At 47.1% G+C, this 21,557-nt stretch overlaps 1 protein-coding gene across 1 annotated transcript in view; it reads left to right on the top strand.

Moving 5' to 3' along the window:
- The first annotated feature begins 2,462 nt into the window (after positions 1-2,462).
- LOC102449041 (bile acid receptor-like) overlaps positions 2,463-21,557 on the top strand; it is a 47,140-nt gene continuing 28,045 nt past the window's right edge. The window contains exon 1 of the mRNA XM_006118805.5: positions 2,463-2,803. The gene's annotated coding sequence lies outside the window, so the exon portion shown is untranslated. The remainder of the gene's footprint in view (positions 2,804-21,557) is intronic.

The raw sequence follows: 21,557 nt of genomic DNA, 5'->3' as shown, positions 1-21,557 counted from the left end.
ACAACAGGGTGGGTTGGGGACCCCTGGCTCATTAACGTCGGGAGGGCGACATGCAAGTGAGGAGCAAACACAAGACTCTCGGACGCGCCCCCGACTGATGAACGGGAAAAAGAGACACACTCGCCTCATGGCCTGCGGTGCCGGGGTTCCCCGTGCACGCCAGCCCCGCGAGCTCAGGGCTGGTCTCCAGCGTCAGATTCACTTTGGGAGGCCTGGGGTTTAGAGATTTATGGGCCCTTCAGGCTCTGGGGATCAGTGTGCGGGCTGGGGGTTGTGTATGGGCTGAAAGAGCGAGGGTGCAGGAGTGGAATGAGGGTAGGTGGCATGTGAGTGGAAGGGGACAGGTAGGTCAGCTGTACTGTCGGGTGCTGACCAGCTCTACTCCCCACACACTACTCCTGTCATTCTCCCTCCCACCTCCACAAGCAGAGCCTGCAGGCAGGAGGCAAACCGCAGCTTGCGTGGATCCAGCCCACAAGGCTTGGTGTTTCCACCTGCCACTGCCAGCAGCACCAGTGCCTGCTCATCCTGCTGCAGAGCTCCAAGACCCGATGGCCAAATCCAGGCAAGCTCTGGGGCAGATGTGGACTGTAGGTTTCCCATTCCTGCATTACAAGGTCCAGGAAACCATTACCGACAAAACAGAACTGAGCCCCCACACATTCTGCCCAATTGCAGAGCTCTAAAATCTCAAGGCTCAATTGGGAAAGTTTGGAAGTCCTGTCCTTCCTCACCCCCACTTTGTGCTTAGTTCAGCATTTTGTCTGTTTTAAATGATAACAAAAGGCCTTGCAATCAGGTTTGCAGAAGGCTCTTGTGTAGAGACATTTCCTTTTTTTGGTAGCTTTTATTTCATACCTATCGTAACCAGATTAGTCCCCATTTTTTCTAACACTTGCTCTTGTGGCTTTTATTGTTGCTTGTCCTTTGCCATGAATGGTCATGGTGTTTCTCAGGATCCCAAGAAGCTTTCACAGAGACCTTTACCTTGTGATGATACACTGTAAAGATCATAAAAATAATGGTCCATTCTTCTCTACTATTTTTCATCAGACGACAAAGCACTTAATAATCTTTTAACATATTTAGCGTCACAACACCCTGTGAGATAGGAAATTATTATTATCATTTCCATAGAGAACTGAGGCTAAGTAATTTCCCTAAACTTATCTAGAAAGTCCCCAGTGGAGCAGTGGATGGCACACAAGTCTCTTATGTTGTAAGCCAGTGCCCCAACCACTGGACCATCCCTCCTACAGTCTATTTGCAATGATAGGGATAGTGGGAGACTGAGAATGTCATAAAGTTCTCCTAACTGACTATAGTTCTGGAAATTCTCTTAGGGTACATCTAGACAGCAGGGCTAAAGTTGAATTAAGCTATGCAACTTCAGCTACGTCAATAGCGCAGCTGAAGTCAAAATAGCTTAAATTGACTTTTGGCACTGTCTACACAGCTGGAAGTCAAAGGAAGAACACTCTTCCTTCGGCTTCCCTTACTCCTCATGGAAGCAGGGTTACCATGAGTTGGAGTAAGAAGTCCTCCAGTTTAACATTATTTAGAAATAAAGGCTTGTAGTGTAGACGTGCATTGTGTTATTTCGGAATAACGTGAGTTATTCCGAAATAACGCTGCTGTGTAGATGTCTCCTTAGAGACATGGTATATTTGGAGAAAGCACCAATATAACAAAAACTATGTGAAATGTAGCAGGACATGGATAGGACAGCCATGAATTACCAAAACAGTCTGCAGAAAGGTTTTCTATGATTTCACAGTTTAAAATGTTGTATTAATTGAAATGGTAGGGCTAGGGCAAGGGATTGGGAGTCAGGACTACTAGATTCATTCCTAGCTATGGAAGTTGCATGTGATCTAGTAGTTTGGAGTTAGGAATCACAGATACTGTGTTCTGTTGAAGATCCACTAGACGCTTGCTATGTGACCTTTGGCAATTCACTTCACTTCTTTCTGCCTCTGATTATGCTTCTGTGAAATGAAGATGATCCAACCTTCTTATTACACATGGTGTGGGCTAATTAGTGAATTTTTGGCATGCCTTTGAGCTCCTTGGTCAAGAAGAGGCAAGAAAGTGCAAAGTATTATTGTATTATTACATATTTAATATGTGCACATAATGACAATTTTTTCGTCTGTGTGACCTGCCCATGGAAAGAAAGAGCTCATTGACGTGGTGAATGATGCCTTTGAACCATTGGCAACACAGAAATCTAGAATTTTGGTAAGTAAAGCTATTGCTAAACACAGGTTTACAAATAATCCCATTCTGTAGGGCTGCCTAGGTGTAATTTTTGTGGAAATTTTGTGGTTATGTTCCTGCATAAAGATGACCCAAACATTTATCTGGTTTAGTTCACTTAATAGGTTGTGTATAAATACATATATTTTTTGACTGAGTCTCTTGAACTAGAAAATGTATTTTCTAAACTGTGACGGGGTGGCCCCGCCCCGCACTCAAGCCCAGGGAAACCACCTGGGGCCGGGGGCGGAGAGGGCCCCACCCACACAGCCCTACTGGGCATGCTCCAAAGGGAGCAAAGGTATAAAAGGCTGCTGGCCTGCTCAGAAGGGGCAGACTGTGACCCGAGCAGGAGCTAGCGACCACTGGCCAGAGAGGGAGTTGCCAGGGGAGCTGAGCGTGCTGCTGCCGGGCCTCTGCCGGGCTCGGCCCCAACGCCGGAGCTGCCGACCGACCCCCCATGACCCGAGCACTGGACCGGACTCCGCCAACTCTGCAGCTGCCAGGGGGAGGACCGCTACAGCCCGTCGACCGACGCCGACAGGTGGGATGCGGCCGGCTGCGAGCAGGGGGTAGGAAGCGACCCAGGGCAGGGAGCTGGAGAAGCCCCTGAGGGCTCGGGGCGTTGCGGGGAGGAGCCCCCGCTGAGCCAATGGTGGGAACCTCCCGAAACTACTAGGGCCCTGGGTCGGGGTCTGGTGGAGAGGGAGGGCCCGGACCCCCCTACCCCTGCTGCCTGAGACCCTGGCACGTGGGAGCAGGGTAACAAACTGCAAACTGTGGACTAGGCCTCCGGGCCTGCAAACTGAGGACTAGGCCGGGAGGCCGTATTTCCCCTAGCACAGGGGCATTGTACTTTGGGACTAGGCCGGTGGGCCGTATTTCCCCTACGAGAGGGGCAGGGTACTTTGAGGGCTAGGCCCAGACGGGCCGAGTTAGGCCCCGGATGGGGGTGGCAACCCCGAGACAGGGGCGAGCCCACTGACATAAACAAACTGAGATTTCTCAGAAAAAAGTTTCTTAGGGTTGTTCTTCCCCTACTGTACACACTGGCTACAGAAATAGCCTTGAAAAACATAATAAAAACAAACAGTCCTTTTACCATGCTTTTGTCTAGAGAAAATAAAACTTAGTGCAAATGACCACAATACATTTTCCCTAATTAAGAACGTTGAAATATAAGCAATTTTAAAATATTGTGGTTTTTTTTAAATATAGTAAATCAATTTAATCCCCGATGTAACATTCAGCTAAGGGAATTCTACTGGGATAATTTTGACTTAGTATTTACTACTTAAGCTAGTATGTAATGAATACCAATGTCAGGTAATGTTGTATATTTGTAGCAGGGCACACATCCTTGACCCAAGGGGGTTCTGGTTACTTATTTAAATACCCCCTTACACACTGTTTGATAAATTCTAGGCTGAGTTTTGTTTATCCATCATCTTATCTAATATTCCTGTTTGTTCCTTTTCACAGTAAACATCCTCCACTCAAGTTAAAATAACAGAATTTCTGTTATGCTGACTTGGTTCTTTGTTACTCATTTGCTAAGTGAAGTGATTGTTAGTGACATTTACTGTCCTTGAAGCTTAATGTACCTTTGTTCTACAGGGCTTTTAGCTTTCCATTATTGGCACCAAAATATTTTTTTCTATGCATAAGGCAGGTTTTTAGTCAGAGGATTCCCATTGACTGTAGTGAGTTAAATCTTCAATACTTAAATAATTTACCCCTTAATGTTTCAAAACCTTTAAACAGAGATACAGAATAATCATTTAGGACACTTTTTATTGGACATGACAAAGACAAAAATTCTAAAGAGCCTAGTCAAGAGTTGCTGAATAAGACAATTACAGACCAACAACTGAATTTCAGGATTTTCTTACCAGTCAATTAGGGATAATCCAAGCAGCCATATTTCGAGCACTAGTGCAATATTTATATAATTAAAAACATAATAGTGACTCATTTGGCATTCCTGGAAAAAGTAATTTTATTTTGACTGCAACAGGTCTTTTTTGGAAGTAGAAACTTTTAAATTTACCAAATTTTACAGCATAGTTTTCTGTTACTTTCTGAGCACTTTTCTTAGTTATTTTATTGCTGAATGTTAAGCTTGGAATACTTTTAGTATCTGCTTTCCTATTTCATGTTGGGTAAACCTAGTACAATCATGAATGCTCAGACTTGCTATAGTGATACTATAGGTGTTTTATAATTACAGAAATAGAGAAGGTGAAAGAATGATGGCACTGATCTCAGATGGGCATAGTGCCCCTCAGACCTATTCTAAGCACACCCCTCCCAACCTATTACTCTATCAATGCATCATAATCCTGATCTATTGTACTCGGAGTGAGGACAGTCCTAGGCTCCCAACTCTCTCAATTCAGTTCTGTCTTGCCCTACAGCATTGGCTGCTGTTCAAATCCTAATCCAATCTCAATTCTGCTCATGCTGAGGCATCTCAGGTCTGACCTGTAGCAGCCTCTACTATACTGGGTGTCCTATAACTCTGTCACTGCATCTCAATACCAATTGGCAAAGCTCCTGAACTGTTATATGGAGTACATCTGATATGGTTCTATGAGGGCAATGGATGTTGGTACATATATACAAAAAACAGTACTTTGCCTGTTTGCCTAGCACCATGGTTTCCAACCTTTTTAAGTATGAAATCACTTTTTGAATATAAGTGCAATCCAGGATCTACCTCAAATATAAATACCCTTACCCTGCCTCCTTCTCCCCCTTCTAGGCCCAGACCCTGCTCACTCCTTGTTCCTCTCTTGCCCATCCTCACTCACTTTCATCAGGCTGGGGCAGAGGGTTGGGGTGAAGGCTCTGGTCTTGCATTAAGGGATCAGGAGTGTGAGAGCAGGGCTGGCCTTAGGCTGATTCAACCGATTCCCCCGATTCGGGCCCCACACTTAAAGGGGCCCCGCACCCTGAACCCAGAAGAGTGCCGGGCACTATGGGTGGCGAGTTACTATTCAGAGCTGGGGCCCTGCTCCAGCAATATGTGGAGCTGGGTCTCTCCCCTGGCTCTGCCTGGAGTCGGCCCCAGCCCCCACCTGCCAGCGCCCCCGCACATCCACCCCGCCCCCAGAGCATTTCCCCCCCTCTCCCCCTGCCATGCGTGTCTCTCAGTGCGGCTCCCTCTCACTGGCTTCTGCTGCTGCTGCCATGCACAGCGTTCTCAGGTGGGCGGGGAGGACACCTTGGCATCACATGATGTCACAGTCCAGGAATTTAAAAGTGCTCAGCACGGTGTGGCCTAGCAGCTCCGGGTTTGGAGTGCGGGGCCCGAGTGCAGACTCCGGCCCTGCAAAGTGGAAGGCAGAAAGTAAGGGAGTGGGAAAACTAGGAGAAGGGGATGGGAGAGGAAGGGGCTTGTGTGGAGGGGGAGAGGGGTGAGAGGAAGGGTCTTGTGCGGAGGGGGAGGGGGAAGGGGGCAGAGGAAGGCACCAAGAGACAGGGTGGAGGAGAGACAAATGCCAGGGGTCAAGTGCAGACAATGAGGAAAAAGGCAGGAGGGGAGGTGTCAGTGGGAGGGTGACAGGGTGATGCTGGGAGAAGAGAGAAGAGGGGAAGGGCATTGGGGGCTAGAGGCGGGAGGGGGAGGTGCTAGGAGAAGGCTTGAAAGAAGGGGTGGGCATGAGAGGGTGGGGATGGAGCAAGTCATGTGTGAGGGCACAGAGGGGCAGGAGGGGAACAGGGCAGAGTGGTGAGGGGGTGGGCATCAGGGAAAAAGGGGGCGGGGTAGTAACGGAAGGGGAAGGCACCAGGAGGGTTCAGGGCTAAGGGAAGGTGCAGGTGCCAGGGGATTCTTGGAGTGAAGCAGAAGGTCAGACACCTGCAGGGGAGGGACCAGGACCAGAGGAGAGAGGCAGGGCAGGTGTATAGAAGGAGGTGTTAGAAGAGGGGATGAGGCAGGGTAGGTCACCTGATCAGAGTGGGGCTACTGGATGAGTGGGCACAAGAGGGAGAGAAGGGCTGGTGGAGGGGGTCAGGTCGCATGAGGGCTGAGGGCAGTGAGAAGGGCAGGAGTCAGGACAGCAGAGGAGGGTGAGGGATTGGGAGGCAGCAGACACCAGGGGAGCTGATGGAGCAAGGGGAGGAGACATGGCAGCAGGAAGAAGGTAAAGGTTTATAAAATATTTATTAATAACTTGGGTGCCACAGTGATACATCCAATCAAGCCACATGAACTCAGTGCTGGTGCGCAACACAAAATCCATTCTGCTCATGGGAGGAAACTCTTAGGCTATGTCTACACGGGCGGCTTCTTGTGAAAGAACATCTTGCACAAGGGCTCTTGTGCAAGAAGTCTTGCGCAAGAGCATGTCCACACTGCCATGTGCGAGCTGTGCTTTTGTGCAAGAGCATCCATGGCAGTGTGGACGCTCTCTTGAGCAAGAAAGCTCCGATGGCCATTTTAGCCATAGGGGTTTCTTGCGCAAGAAATCCCTGCCGAGCATCCACACTGCCCTCTTGCGCAAGAGCTTACACCTGTTAGAAAAGAGCGTATCTCTTGCGCAAGACACCCTCTCTTACCATGTCATACTGTAAATTTCCTTGCACAAGAGCAGGCGGGCAGTGTGGATGCTCTGTGGGTTCTTGCACAAGAATGGCTGTACTTGCGCAAGAAGCCACAAGTGTAGACATAGGGTTAGAGGGAACACTTCCCCCAGCCTCTCTGCCCCCGCGTTAATGTCACACACATGGGGTTAATGCAGTTGCAGTGTAGTTGCATGAGGGAGTTTGGTGGGGGCAAACTAATCCCTCTTGGTAGGAGGATGGTGGGAAAAGCCCTTCGAGGGGGTGACATGACACCTTTTACTTCTGGTCATGTGTCCATCTTGCCCCGAGCGTGTTACCTCCAGAGGCCTGGTTAACGGGGGTCAAAGGTTGTGGCTAATGGAGGTCAGGGCATGGTTAACAGGGGTCAGAGGGTGTGGCTAATTGGGATTGGGGTGTGGTTAATGGGTCAGGGGGTGTGGCTAATGGGGCACCACCAAAAATTATACATATCTGACGCCCCTACCGGCCCTGGAGCAGGAGAGCATCGGCTGCCTGCACCACAGGAGGTGTGAGTTTAGCGCAGGGTTTTCCCCCCACAGGAGGGGGGGGGGGTGTGTGTGTGTGTGTGTGTGTATGTGTATGTATTGGCGGGGGATTTTTTTTGCCCCCTTTTTTTTTTTTGCTGCTCAATTAAAAAAATTCTTGCCTCCCCCCGTTGAAACTTTTGTGTGCTTTTTTTTTTTTTTTTTTTTTTTTTTTTTTTGCTCAACCAAAATTGCTGCGGGGCCCCGTCGAAATTGTTTGAATTGGGCCCCGCACTTCCTAAAGCCGGCCCTGTGTGAGAGGGCCTCTGAGTTGCTCTTGGGACAGGCAGTTGGGGTGACAGGGGGTTCTAGGTGCAGGCTCTGGGACAGCATTTGGATACAGGGGTACTCGGGACTAGAGCAAGGGCTTGGGGTGCAGGAGGGGGTTCATGACTGGGGTAGGAGTTTGGGATGTGGGCTCCAGCTAAGCACTTCTAGTGGTTCCTGGGCGGTGGGGCTAAGGCAGGTTCACCCCTGCCCTAGTCCTGCACCACTCCCAAAGCATCCAGCAAAGTCCATCCCAAGTCCTGTTGTGCCCCCTCTCTGCTTTGTGGAGAAAGGATACAGAGTGGGAGGGGTCACCTTGACATAAGTGCCCTCCTCTCCCACCCTTCCCTTCCATAGAAAGCAGGGGCTCCCCAGGGGGCGGGGCAGTTGCAAGGCAAAGGGCAGAAGATGAGCAGCAGTGGGGGGAGGAGCAGCTGAAGTGCTGGCACTTGGTAGCCTCTTGGCCAAACCAGTCAGGATCACCTGTCAGAGGCTCCAAGATCTACCAGTAGATCCCCATCGACTGGTTGGTGATCACTGGCCTAGCATAAGGAAGAGTTCATCCTTGAATTCAAAGAACGTATGGGGTTCATAGATGTGTAGTCCCATAGTCAGGAGACTCTGCAATGAGCTATTTGATTAAAAATGACTAAAGGTCTAGAGAACATGAGCTATAAGGGAAGAATGAAAGAATTGGGTTTTTTTTAGTTTAGAAAGGAGAAGACTGAGAGGGGACATGATAGGAGTTTTGAAGTATCTAAAAGGGTGTTAGGAGGAAGAAGAAAAATTGTTTTCTTGGCCTCTGATAATAGGATAAGAAGCAATGGGCTTCAACTGCAGCAAAGGAGGTTTAGGCTGGACATCAGGAAAAACTCCCTGTCAGGTTGGTTAAACACTGGAATAAATTGCCCAGGGAGGTGGTGGACTCTCCATCACTGGAGATATTTAAGAGCAGTTTGGATAGACATCTATCGGGTGATCTAGATCAGAGCTACTTAACTTTGGAAGCACTGGGGGCCACAATGATACTCTCATCACATGCCAAGGGCTACAACTTAAGTGTGGTTGCATATACATGCAAATAGCTTTCACACTGACAGGCATGAATGCAAAAATTAAGGCAAGACTACACAACACACAAGTCCCATTTAAGTCAGTTCTGCTGATATTAATACAATGCAATAGTTACCTGATTTCCACCCATATGACAGAACTTTTCATCAGCAATGACAGTCCAGACATGTAACTACTAAACCGCATAGCAACAGAAGACCATTACATTGACTACTTTTTTGTTTTGACTCCCACCTGTGGGCCACAAATGGGTGGTGGGCCGCATGCGGCCCATCAGCTGCATGTTGAGTAGCCCTGATCTAGATGGTCCTGCCGTGAGATCTTGATGATCTCTCAAGATCCCTTCCACTTCTAGTACTGTATGTTTCTATGATTCTATATCCTACAAACAGCACATATAACTTTAAGAACCATTCAGAATGTCAGTGCCAAGAATTCTAACTCTAGTCTGACTGAGGCTACATCTACACTACAGCACTATTTTGGGATACTAGAAGTATCCCAAAATAGCTATTCTACGTCTTTTGAGTGTGCCCATTATTTTGAAGTATAATGGGCTTGCTATTCCAAAGTCCCTGTAAACCTCATTGCACAAGGGTTAAGGACATTTCAGAGTAGTGCTTTATTTCAAAATTACCTCGAAATAAGCTACGCAATTTGTGTAACACAAATTGCGTAGCTTATTTTGAGGTAAGGGTGCAGTGTAGACACACCCTCAGTCCACTAAAGGAACAGCTCCACTAGAACAGCTAGCAGAGCATCAGCAAGTCCATTATTATTGCAGCTGAGGGCACAGCACTCTGCCGCAATATAACTACATCATTCTGTGTAATAGTCTTCTCATCCCATGCATTGATACCATCTGACTTGAAGTCATTCAGTTTTGGCTGGGTTTTAATGATTATTCATTATTAATATTATTTTTACTCTCCATTTCAGAAAATAAGGCATCCTTGCTTAAGATTCTCACTGGCTGGGATATGCAGCAAGTGAAGACGAGGGAGAAGTAGCTAGTGTCTCACAGAACCCAAGTAGCATTCTCTCGGGCTCAAGGATTGGGTTCACCACTCTCCCAACAGAACACTGTGACAAAAATAATCTGTTAAACTAAAAAAAGAACATTTGTGATCTAGTGCAGGAGAAGACATCCATGTCTTGGAAGTACTGAACTCATTTGAACACTGGAAATTCTCATCAGTTGACATTTTAGTCTAACTCCACAAATAGAGCAGTTCTTTTAAAACTGCAGCAGCAAAACTTATCCTACAAATACAGTGACGAGCATTGTCCATACGTGGAGTCTTCTTTCTAATTCCTTTGGCTTCTTATCAGAGTGACTCAGTATAAACTGAAGAAAATGTATAAAGTTGGCCTCTTTAAGTATCCCAAACTTTTCAGTGTTTAACTTCAATTCGATTAAACACTTATGTATGTGTACAAAGTGAAAAATGAGGTTACAAGAGGTTAATGCTTTAATGCTTTTAATAACTCTTATCCACATGGCTGTAGTTTGTCAAATAGAAAATGGGTTCTAGCAGGAAAAGCATGTGCTAGATAGGAAATTATGCTTCCAAAAAGAACAAAAGTGCTGCATTGCAAAATGCTTCTAGGGCATCTTGGAAAGACACATATTGTATTTCTGCACTAAAAACAAATGTAAAGTGTTTTTCAGGAGTTTTTAGCTAATAACATAAGCCAAGAAAGAATGGATTTTTTTTGTCAGACTTGCAGTTGGGAGGAAGAATTCACAAAACATCCTGCAGTGCAGACAAAGACAGGATTCCTCTTCAAGGGGTGTGGGGGCAGGGTCGGCCCAAGCCATTCGTGCGCCCTGGGTCCTGGGAGCGCGGCGCCGCCCCCAGGAGTGCGGCGCATGCGCGGCCCTGCCCCCAGGCATGCGGCACCCCCGGGCCCCGGGCACCCGGCGCATGCGCAGCTCCACCCCTGGGTGCCCGGTGCATGTACAGCAGCCCTACGCGGCGCTTCCTATAATGGGGTGCCCCGGGCAGTAGACAGGTCAGCCTGTAGCTTGGGTCGGCTCTGTGCAGTGGTGGGGCTTATAGAGTCCTGAGTGGAAAAACAATGTCAGTAAAACCAGGGACAACTTCAAAACTGGTCCTAATAGCCTTAAAACAGTGCTGCCATGTGTGCCACCCTCCAGCCATGGTGCCCCACTGGCAGTCAAAATGCAGGAACGGGAAGAAGTTACTCACCTTCGTGCAGTAATGATGGTTCTTCGAGATGTGTCCCCGGGGGTGCTCCACTATAGGTGTCGGTCTCGTCCCGGCGCCACAGATCAGAAACTTTCAATAGCTGTAGTCAGTCACGCCACGCATGCCTGGCTAGCATCTCGCGCCATTTGCGCCCTTTGATCGTCGCGCCAGTTCCTCTCACCACCTGGTTATCTGTAACAAGAAATAGACCGAAGCTCCAAAGCAGGGAAGAGGGCGGGACATGGAGCACCCCTGGTGACACATCTCGAAGAACCATCATTACTGCACAAAGGTGAGTAACTTCTTCTTCTTCGAGTTGTCCCCGTGAGTGCTCCACTGTAGGTGACTAGATAGCAGTACTCACAATGCGCTCCGGAGTCAAGGTTTGTCAGTGACTGAGAGGACCGCTGAAGCCACAGAGGAATCAGTGGCCCATCTTTGCACTATTGCATAATAGTTCATAAATGTTGCATTCAATGACCATGTAGCCGCTCTGCAGATGTCACGCAAAGGAACCCCCTGCATGAAGGCTGTTGATGTAGTCATAGGTCTCGTAGAGTGTGCTTTTGGGGGATTTTGAAGACTTTTGTTGCGAATGGAATAGCAGGTAGTAATGTATGTTACTATGAGTTTCACAATGTGCTGAGATGACAGGGGATTACCTTTAGATTGGTCCGCTATTGATACTATTAGGTGGTCTGTTTTACACCAGTCCCGTGTTCTATCGATACAGAAGGCAATTGCTCGATGTACGTCGAGGACAGCTTCTCGTGCAGAGGCATGAGGTTTCGGATAGAATGAGCGTAGTACAATCAGCTCATTGACATGAAAGTTGGAGCAAACTTTGGGAATAAAAGCAGGATGAGCTCACAATATCTCTAAATCATTGGTAAAGGACGTGAATGGTGGCATCGCCATCAAGGTTGCCAGCTCACTAACTCTGTGTGCAGATGTAATTGCCAATAGAAAAACAACTTTAATGGTAAGCATACGTAGAGAAGTCATGGCTAATGACTCAAATGGGGGATACATTAAGGTATCCAGCACCAAGTCCAAGCTCCAGGTGAGTGGAGGCGGTCTGCATGGGGGACTGAGATTCATCAACCCTTTCCTTAATCTCTTTGTGGTTGGGTGAGCAAATACCGATAACCCCTCTATATAATGGTGAAAAACACTTATTGCTGCTAAATGTACTCTCAAAGAGGAGATAGATACACATGGGTCAATCTGGTTATTAGAGCACCAGGTTACAAATCTCTTCCATTTAGCAAGGTATGTTATTCTTGTAGATTCCCTCCTGCTATGCATTAATACCATCTTTACTTGTTCCGAACAGAGCTCCTCAGATGCTTTGAATCAGCTAGGAGCCATGCCGTTAGATGTAGAGTTTCTGGTCTCGGATGAGGGAGAGAGCCATGGTCCTGAGAAAGTAGGTCTGATAGGAGGGGAAGAGGGCAGGATGGTTGTAACAACATCTGACGTAGAAAGGGATACCATGGTTGCCTCGCCCATGCTGGGGCTATGAGGATCACGAGGTGTACCAGTAGTTCGGAATAGGAAGCCTAGTCCGAACTACCTAGTTCGTGCCACGTGTAGTCGGGGGCACGGAGTCCGAACTAGTGGACATTTAAAAATGGCGGCGCCCGGCAATATGCAAATGAAGCCAGGGAAATTCAAATCCCGGGCTTCATTTGCAACTCCGGTTGCCTACATTAACCACCCTAGTTCGAACTAGGGTGGTAGTGTAGACATACCCTTGGAGACTATTTTGAGTGGCTGCATAGTGGGGTGGACTGGTCGCCCACTGACCCGGAGGCGGAGGAACCCCTCCGGGAAGCCTACCGGCCTACACTATTAATGTGATGTCGTTTCGAATACACCAGTTCCATAACTGGACTGTTTCCGTGCACAGTGATCAGGATTGCACTCCTCCCTGTCAATTTATATAATACACCATTGCGATGTTGTCTGTCAATACCCTGATGGTTGTGCCGGCAATGTGAACACGGAAGTGCCTGTGTGCATGGAATACTGCCTTGAGCTCGAGGAGATTTATGTGGAGAAGGGCCACTTGCCCTTAACTGTCATGCCATTCATATGGGTGCCCCAGCCAGTGAGGGATGCATCTATGGTCAACTGATTCAATGGTTGCAGCTGATGGAACGGGACACCCGTCATGAGGTTGTGCGTTTTGCTCCACCACAACAGGGATGCGCGGACATGGGTAGGAGGAGTTACTATCTTGTGAATGCTGTGTTTTGACAGAATATATACCGATGCCAGCCAGTGCAGAAGACAGTAAAAGTGAAGTCTTGTGTGCTGAACCACACACGTGGTGGCAGCCATGTGCCCCATGAGCTGCAGACAAGTGAGCACTGATACAGTGGGGGCATGCATCATGATGGCGACTAGATCTTGAATTGTGCAGAAGTGTTCCATTGGCAAGTATGCTCAAGCCGTGATAAAAGACAGGACTATGCCACAAGATGGTTTATTAGGTGATAGAATCGAGTCGTGCCCCTATGAAACTTATAGCCTGTGTCAGCTCGATTGTGGACTTCTGCTCGTTGACGATAAGGCCAAGAGAGTCAAAAGTCTGCCTGGATAGTGAGACCTTATGGGATGTCTCTTCCCGAGACTGGCCTTTTATGAGGCAGTCGTCGAGATAAGGAAAAATCATGACGTTCTTGGAACATAAGTATGCAGCCACTACTGACAGTCCTTGAGAAAACTCTGGGAGAGGCTGCTAGACCCAACAGTAGAACTCAATATTGAAAATGGCTGTTGCCAAGTACAAAATGAAGGAATCGCCTGTGCGCTGGGTGGATGGTGATGTGAAAGTACGCATCTTGGAGGTTGAGGACTGCAAACCAATTGTCGTTGTCTAGTGCTGTTATTATCGTGGTAAGGGTCACCATTTTGAACCGTTGCTTCCGGAGGTGGTGATTCAGCTTTCTGAGATCTAGGATGGGTCTCCATCCCCGTTTTCTACTTCATGAGGAAATAACAGGAATAGAAACTCCTTCCTCTGAACTGCAATGGAACCGTCTCTATGGCTCTGTCACATTATTGGATTTTAAAGATCATTGCTGCACCCATGGGGGAAGGGAGATATCTGCCCCAAAGTCTATACAAAAAGGGGCCATGTAAGGTGTCACATGAAAGCTTATGTTCTACCTAAACTGATGGTGTCAAATTTGCAGATGAACTGTAGCTCAGCAGTTTCTCTTTGAAGTCTGGTTGTGAAGTTTTTTTGCTGCAGGATGGCTACCTTTAAATCTGCAATTGTGTGTCCAGGGAGACTGAAGAGTTCTCCTATAGGTTTTTGTATATTGCCATTCCTAATATCTGATTTGTGTCCATTTATTCTTTTATGTAGGGACTGTCCAGTTTGGCCGATGTATATAGCAGAGGGGCATTGCTGGCACATGATGGAGTATATTATATTGGTAGATGTGCAAGAAATGAACCAGTGATGGTGTGGCTGATCTCGTTAGGCCCTGTGATGGTGTTGCTGGTGTAGATATGAGGGCAAAGTTGGCACAGAGGTTTGTTGCATGGATTGGTTCCTGAGTTAGTTACAATGGTGCGGTGTATAGTTGCTGGTGAAAATTTGCTTCAGGTTGGCGGGTTGTCTGTGGGCGAGGACTGGCCTGCCTTCCAAGGCCTGTGAAAGTGAGGGATCATTGTCCAGGATGGGTTGTAGATCACTGATGATGCGTTGGAGAGGTTTTAGCCGAGGACTCTCGGTGATGGCCAGTGGTGTTCTGTTGGTTTCTTTCTTGGGCTTGTCTTGTAGTAGGAGGCTTCTGGGTACATGTCTGGCTGTTAATCTGTTTCCTCACTTCCTCGGGCGGGTATCGTAGTTTCAAGAATGCTTGGTGAAGATCTTGTAGGTGTTGGTCTCTGTCTGAGGGGTTGGTGCAGATGCGGTTGTACTTTAGTGCTTGGCTGTAGACAATGGATCGTGTGGTGTGCCAGGAAAATAGGATATACCTGGAATGGTATTGTTGCTCATAAAAATGGAAAGGGAGGACTCTCCAATAGAATGACCACATGGGGGCAGCAGGTGATATGAGATGGAAAGCAAGAACAATTAAATTGTATAATGTGTAAAGAGGCAGGTTCTGTCCCTAGCTGTACGTGACTCTTTTCTCATCCCTGCTAGTTCTACACCAAGGGAAACCCATTACATTCAGGAATTACTCAGGATTTACAGCAATGGAAGTGAGAAGGGAATTAGGTCCAAAAGAAGAGAAATTCTTGCCTTGAGGTACTTAAAGGCTGGATATTTCTGCTCACAATTTATAAATTATACTTCAATATAATTGCATAATTATTATATAAATGTAAACGAAGGTTACTCACCTTGTGCAGTAACTGGAGTTCTTCAAGATAGTGTCCCTGTGGATGCTCCAATCTTGGTCTTGGTGCCATCCGGTCATCTGGATAAGAGATTTTGAAGCAGACCCTGGCAGGCTGTGCATACTCAGCACAAACATACACGCACTGTGCTAGTAAGCACTGCACATGCACAGCCCGATCTCTCCAGTTCCTTCTCTACTTCAGAGCCCCCAGGTTCAAAGCAGAGGGGATGAGGGTGGGTCGTGGAGCACCCACAGGGACACTATCTCGAGGAACTCCAATTACTGCACAAGGAAGAGATCCCTGTGGATGTTCCACACTGGTAAATAGCAAGCAGTTTCGCCCCATGGGGGTTGGGGCTTTGGAGTGTTATGGTAAGCGGGTGATAACACCGCAAAGCCCACTGCAGAATTGACTGCATAGGAAAGTGTATAGTGATTAGCAGAGGTAAGTTGCAATGCCCAGGTGGCTGCCTTGCAAATGTCTGTTAGTGGCATGTTGCATAGATACTCAGTAGAAGCAGATACGGCCCTGGTGGAATGAGCTGTCAAGCATAATGGTGGCTGTAGGCCCTTGAGCATGTAAGCCATTTTTATACAGAAAGTAATCCATTTTGACAGACTCTGTTTCAATATGGGTTGTCCCTTAACTTGATCAGACAATCACCTCACCTATTCCTCGCCTTCGCTGAAGGGCCTAGTGCTTTCTAGATAAAAAGCCAATGCATTTGTGTGTGGCTTTGGGAAGAATACAGGTAGGTTTACAGGTTTTTTTATATGTAATGATGAAGGAGCCTTAGGTACGTATTTTGGATGTGTGTGTGAAAGATAACCCTATCAGAGTGAAATACTGTAAAACGTGGTTGGCTATGAGTGCTGCTATTTCTCCGATGAGGTGGGCCGACATGACAGCAACCAGGAATGCAACTTTCATGGAGAGGTGCGAAAGGGCAAAGGAGACAAGGTGCTCGAAAGGCATCTTGGTCAGGGCTCGCAGTAGTAGCCCGAGATCCCAGGCAGGCACTGGTTGTACAATATCAGGATGTAAAAGATTCAGTGTACCTTGATGGAACTAAACAAGAGCGATGATTGCTTTAAGGTGAGCAGATAATCAAGGATGAAGGACAGGGGTGTTGACATTGGGTCCTGCCCCTTTCATGTACATCATACTGAGAATTGCTTCCACTTGTAAGTGTAGAAGGCATGGGTAGAATCCTTACGGCTGTGGATGAGGATTGTTTGAACCTGTTCTGGGAGGACTAGTTTTAAATCAGAGAGCCACGGAGGAGCCATGATGTTAGATATAGCTTGCGTAGATCTGGGTAGGTTTGGGTTGTCTGCCTCAAAGTGATTAGATTGTGTTGGAGAGCGAATCGACATCCTGAGTGGGAAGGGATACCACGGTTGTCTCGGCCAGGCGGGGGCTATCAGGATGACTGTAGAGCTGTCCGTCCTGATCTTCTGAATGACCTTAGACAGAAGTGGTATGGGGGGGAAGGTGTAAGCGAAGTCATGACTCTATTGGATGAGGAAGGCATCCCCGAGATTTCCCGTCCCTATGCCCGCCTTGAGCAAAACTAAGCGCATTTGGTATTGTGTGGAGTTGCAAATAGATCTATTGATGGTTGGCCCCATTTGTGAAAAAGGGAGCATGCTATTGAGAGGTCAAGCACCCATTGGGGAAAGCCATTCATGATGTTGGGGAAATGCTAAGAGCATCTGCTGTCACACTGGAGACATCTGGTATGTGAACTGCAGAGAGGTGAATACTGTGGTTGATGCAAAAATTCCATAGCTTAATGACTTTGGTGCAAAAGGATGGAGATCTGGCTCCGCTCTCTGATATAGAAGGACCCAGGCAATGTTGTCTGTGAGGACACGACATGTTAGTTGGCAATGGAAGGCAGGAAATGTCTGCAAGTGTTGTGTACAGCACACAGTTCTAATAGATTTATGTGTAAAGACATCTCTGGAGTTGACCAGAGGCCATGGGTAGTCTGGTCTCAGAAGTGAGCACCCCATCCAGTGAGCAAAGCATCTGTTGTAATCGTGCACGATGAGGAAGGCTGAAGAAACAGGACACCCATGCAAAGACTGGCTGGTTTGGGCCTCTAAAGGAACAATGTCTTGACCTCTTGTGGTATTGTGAGCGAGAGTGACATGGGGTGTTTCCGAGGCTTGTATGCTCTGGAAAACCAAACTTGCAGGCAGCATATGTGAAGTCAGCATGCGGTACTCTGAATGTTGTGGCTGCCACATGGCCAAGAAGTTATAGACAATCTGTGGCTGTAGTGTGAGAGGCGAGGTAGATTGTTGTGGCCAGTGTCTGAATGACAAGGAATCGCTTGTGAGGTAGGAGACCGGCTCAAGCTGCCGTGGAATCTAGGCGGGCCCCAATGAAATGTATGTTCTGGGAAGGCTGAATAAAATACTTTTCCCAGTTTATTCAAAGGTCTAACATGCTGATTCCATCTGGGACGATGATGACTTGAAGAGGCAATCATCGAGATAGGGGAATATGATTATTTCCATAGAGTGACGATGCGCTGTGACTATAGCATGTACTTTGGAGAAAACCCGATGGGTAGTGGACAGACCAAAGGGTAGGATTCAGTATTGGTAGTGGTCCTGGTCAACTGTGAATCTCAAGAATTTTCTGTAGGCAGAATGAATCAGGATACGAAAGTATGCATCTTGGAGGTGAAGGGCTGAAAATCAATCGCCTCGTTGCAATGCCAGGATAATGGTGGACAGAGTGACCATGCGAAAGTGTTGCATCTTGACAAATTTGTTCATTTGCATAGATCCAGAATCAGCTTCCAGTCTCCTGATTTCTTTTGAGTTAGAAAGTAGCGGGAATAGAAGTCCCTGCGTCGGTGCTGCTGTGGAACTGGTTCTATGGCTCTTAGATCTAACAGATGCAGCATCTCTTGTCATAGCAGGGCATCATGAGAGGGGTCCCTGAAGAGGGATGAGTTAGGCAGGTGGATAGGAGGCTTGATGAGGAACAGGATGCTGTAACCAGGCAGAATAATGTCGAGCACCCATCTGTCTGAGGTGATGTAAGCCCATTGGTAGTAAAATGGGCAGAGCTGACTTTAGAAGGTTTGTGTGGTCATTCTCAGCACTGAAATTTGTGTGTGGGGAGGGTTTTGAGGCCCTCGACCAAGCGTTCACATTTGCTTGTTGGCCGGTGATGATTGAGGGGCCACGCCTGAAGACTGTTTTTGTCTCTGAGGCCAGGTTCGGTTTCTGTTAGGATTGTTATCCTGCTGTTGGTTGAGAGAGGCTGTGTTGATAGGGCTAATACTAGTATTGTCTCCGCCTATTGGCAGGAGTATGTATCCCTAATGTGTGGAGAGTGACACAGGAGTCCTTCATAGTGTTGAGGACCTTGTTGGTCTTAGCTGCAAATAGCTTCTCCTGATCAAATGGCAAATCTTCCAGTGTGGATTGGATCTCATGCAGGAACGAGGCTGGGGAAAATCAGGAGGCTCTACGCATCACAATGGCAGTGGCTGTGGCTCTAGCAGCAGTGTCAGGGGTGTCAAGAGCCACCTGGAAGGCAGCTTGGGAAATGGCGTACCCCTCCCATATAATGGCAGCGAATTAAAGTCTCTTCACTTCAGGGATGTTGTCAGCAAACTCCATGAGTTTGGAGTAATTGCAAAAGTCGTATTTTGCTAGCAAGGTTGAATACATTAAAATTCTGAACTGTAAAGTTGCAGAAGTATACGTCTTGCGCCCAAATAGGTCAAGCCTCTTCCTGTCTTTATCTGGTGAAGTGGTACGAGAGCAATGTTGTTTCTCCTGCTGCTGTGCAGCTTCCACCACTAGAGAGTTCATGTATGAGCCCCAGGGGCTCCAATCTGGCCATTGTGCAGTATGCAGTAATGAAGGAGGCATCCAGTGGTGCCCATACCAAGGGGGAATCCCTCTTGTGTCATATTGGGGCTTGTAATATTGTATTGGAGGGCTGCAGTGCGGAGAGAAGGAGGCTTGTATCCCTTCCTCGTTGTTGCTGGAGAATTGTGATGGCACCGGGGATAGAGCATGTGATGTTGTCAGTACTGGCGACGCAACAGTGCTGAAAATCAGTGACTGAGGAGCAGATATCACTGCTAAGTCAGCGTTTCACATATACGGCAATGGTTCTGCAAGGATCGGTGCCAGGGTTTGCAGTATCTGTCTGTACAGTGCCGACAGTGTGTTCAGCATGGATGGAATAGATCACTAGTACGTTGGTGGTATACGACTGGTGCCACTGCTCTGCTTGGTGCCAAGGAACAAGGGGCACCATCAGTGCGGAAGAAGGGTTGGTGTCGCTGGGCACGGTGCCGATAGTGATGTCAGTGCCGTAGTTATCGGTACCGCTGAAGTTGTTGGTACCGCTGATACATGAGACAGTACTGATGTAAATGATGGTACTGTGGCCTGTACCGGTGTGGTCTTAGGGCGGTGTTTAGGCACTTTACAGTCGGCGGCACTGGCAGCCACCGGTGCCTGAACTCCTGAGGTACCCAGCGCATCTTAAGTGCTGACATAGGACTTCTGTGCCGATGGTTTGGGTGGAGACCGCTTTCTGGAGGAGGGCTGATAATGAGGTGCTTTCTTTTTTGGTACTTTCTTGCCCTGAGGGGAGTCTGGGGATGAGTGTACCTCCCTGGGCTGCCTTCCCGGATCCGGAGAAGGGTGTGCCTTTTTTCCAGCAGGAGGTCCGTGTCCCTGTTAGTCCTGGTCTTGAGTTTGGCACAGTGGGGACAATCTTGCGATGAATGACGCATTGCAAGTGACCATTGGAGATTGGGATTGTGTCTCTGCAAGAGGCGCACCATTTAAAACCTGGAGAGTCAGGCATGCTGAATTTTTTTTTAAGAACTACAATTAACTAACTATGTAAGAAGAACTAACACTAACTATTAAAGGCTAATAAGTAATTGAAGAGTGTCAGTAAGGCAGACACTCTGTCTCAGGCCAAGGGCAGTTGAGAAGGAACTGGAAGGACTGGGCCACGTATGCCTACTAGCATGGTGTGTGCTGATTTGTGCTGTGTATGCAGAGCCTGGGAGGGACTACTTCAAAATCTCTGATCAAGGTGCTGGGATGGCACCATGACCAAGTGTGGAACATCCCCAGGGACCTCTTGAAGAACTACTTAACATTTTGGATGTCTCCCTTTAAAATGCAGTTTGATTATGGTATTAATGTGAAGGAGACATAATGTTGTGATTTAATTCCTACTTGCCTTGGCAAAAACCAGAGCAATTAGCAGGATCCATAGACTTGCCACAACTCACCACTTTAGTCCTGTCTACCCAGTTCTTTTCCTTATGTTCTAATATTTAGCGTTGCTGTGCAAAACAGAAATTATGCAACAAAGGTTTATATTGTCAGGCATACATGTTGGAGGAAATGGATTTCAAAGCTACTAAAATGCAGCCTCATTGTTAATCTTAATTACTCAGTTTTGACAAATCTGGAAGAATCACCCATAATACTATGTAGTTTAAATGGATAAGTCTAATACTTTTATATCATTAAAACAAATGTCCATAAGATGGAATCCAGGCTGGAAAGAAAGAAAAACATTATCATTGATAAATGGATGAAATATACATTGTTATTTTAGTCCCCCTGCAGCTACAACTCCATTCTTGATAAAATGCTGATGGATGCATTCCACAATATTATTTTACGGTGCTTACTATAGAATGTCAAGATACTCTGCTTTAAGGAAAGCAGATTTGAAGTCTGGGATCTCATTGATGTACTTACAAAAACATAATTTTGTGCTTTAAGGAGCTGAATATTTTGAATCTTACCCTACAAGATCATTTACATTTCATCAGCATCACTAGAATTTGTGATCCAGCATTGATGAGGTGTAAATTGGACTTTTGCTTTAATATTTAATATGTAAATCTCCAAATATCTGTACACCATAATATTTCAGGAAAAAAATCTGGGTTACTGTGCTAAGATCCAGTATTTGAGTACGGCACAATGTGTTCTATGGGAGGAGAAGCTACCCTGCCATTCTGTTAGCATTATTATCCGCAGCCACTAATGGAATCTCAGTGCTGACATAGGCACTGGGGCTGTTGTCCTACCAGCCAAGTGGGATAGTGATGAGACTTGGTCAAAGGATATGTCATGGAAGCCAACTCTCCTATCCCATCTAATGTGGTGTTTCAAAATGACCTTCAGAGAACAGCAAAGTCCAGCACAGCTCTGTGGAGTGAAGGGGTGCAACACCCTATGCAACC

Source organism: Pelodiscus sinensis, chromosome 27, assembly GCF_052426305.1.
Source record: "Pelodiscus sinensis isolate ZL-2025 chromosome 27, ASM5242630v1, whole genome shotgun sequence".
NCBI lineage: Eukaryota > Metazoa > Chordata > Testudines > Trionychidae > Pelodiscus > Pelodiscus sinensis.
Note: the sequence above shows the minus strand (reverse complement) of the source record. Positions and strands in the feature narration are given on the sequence as shown.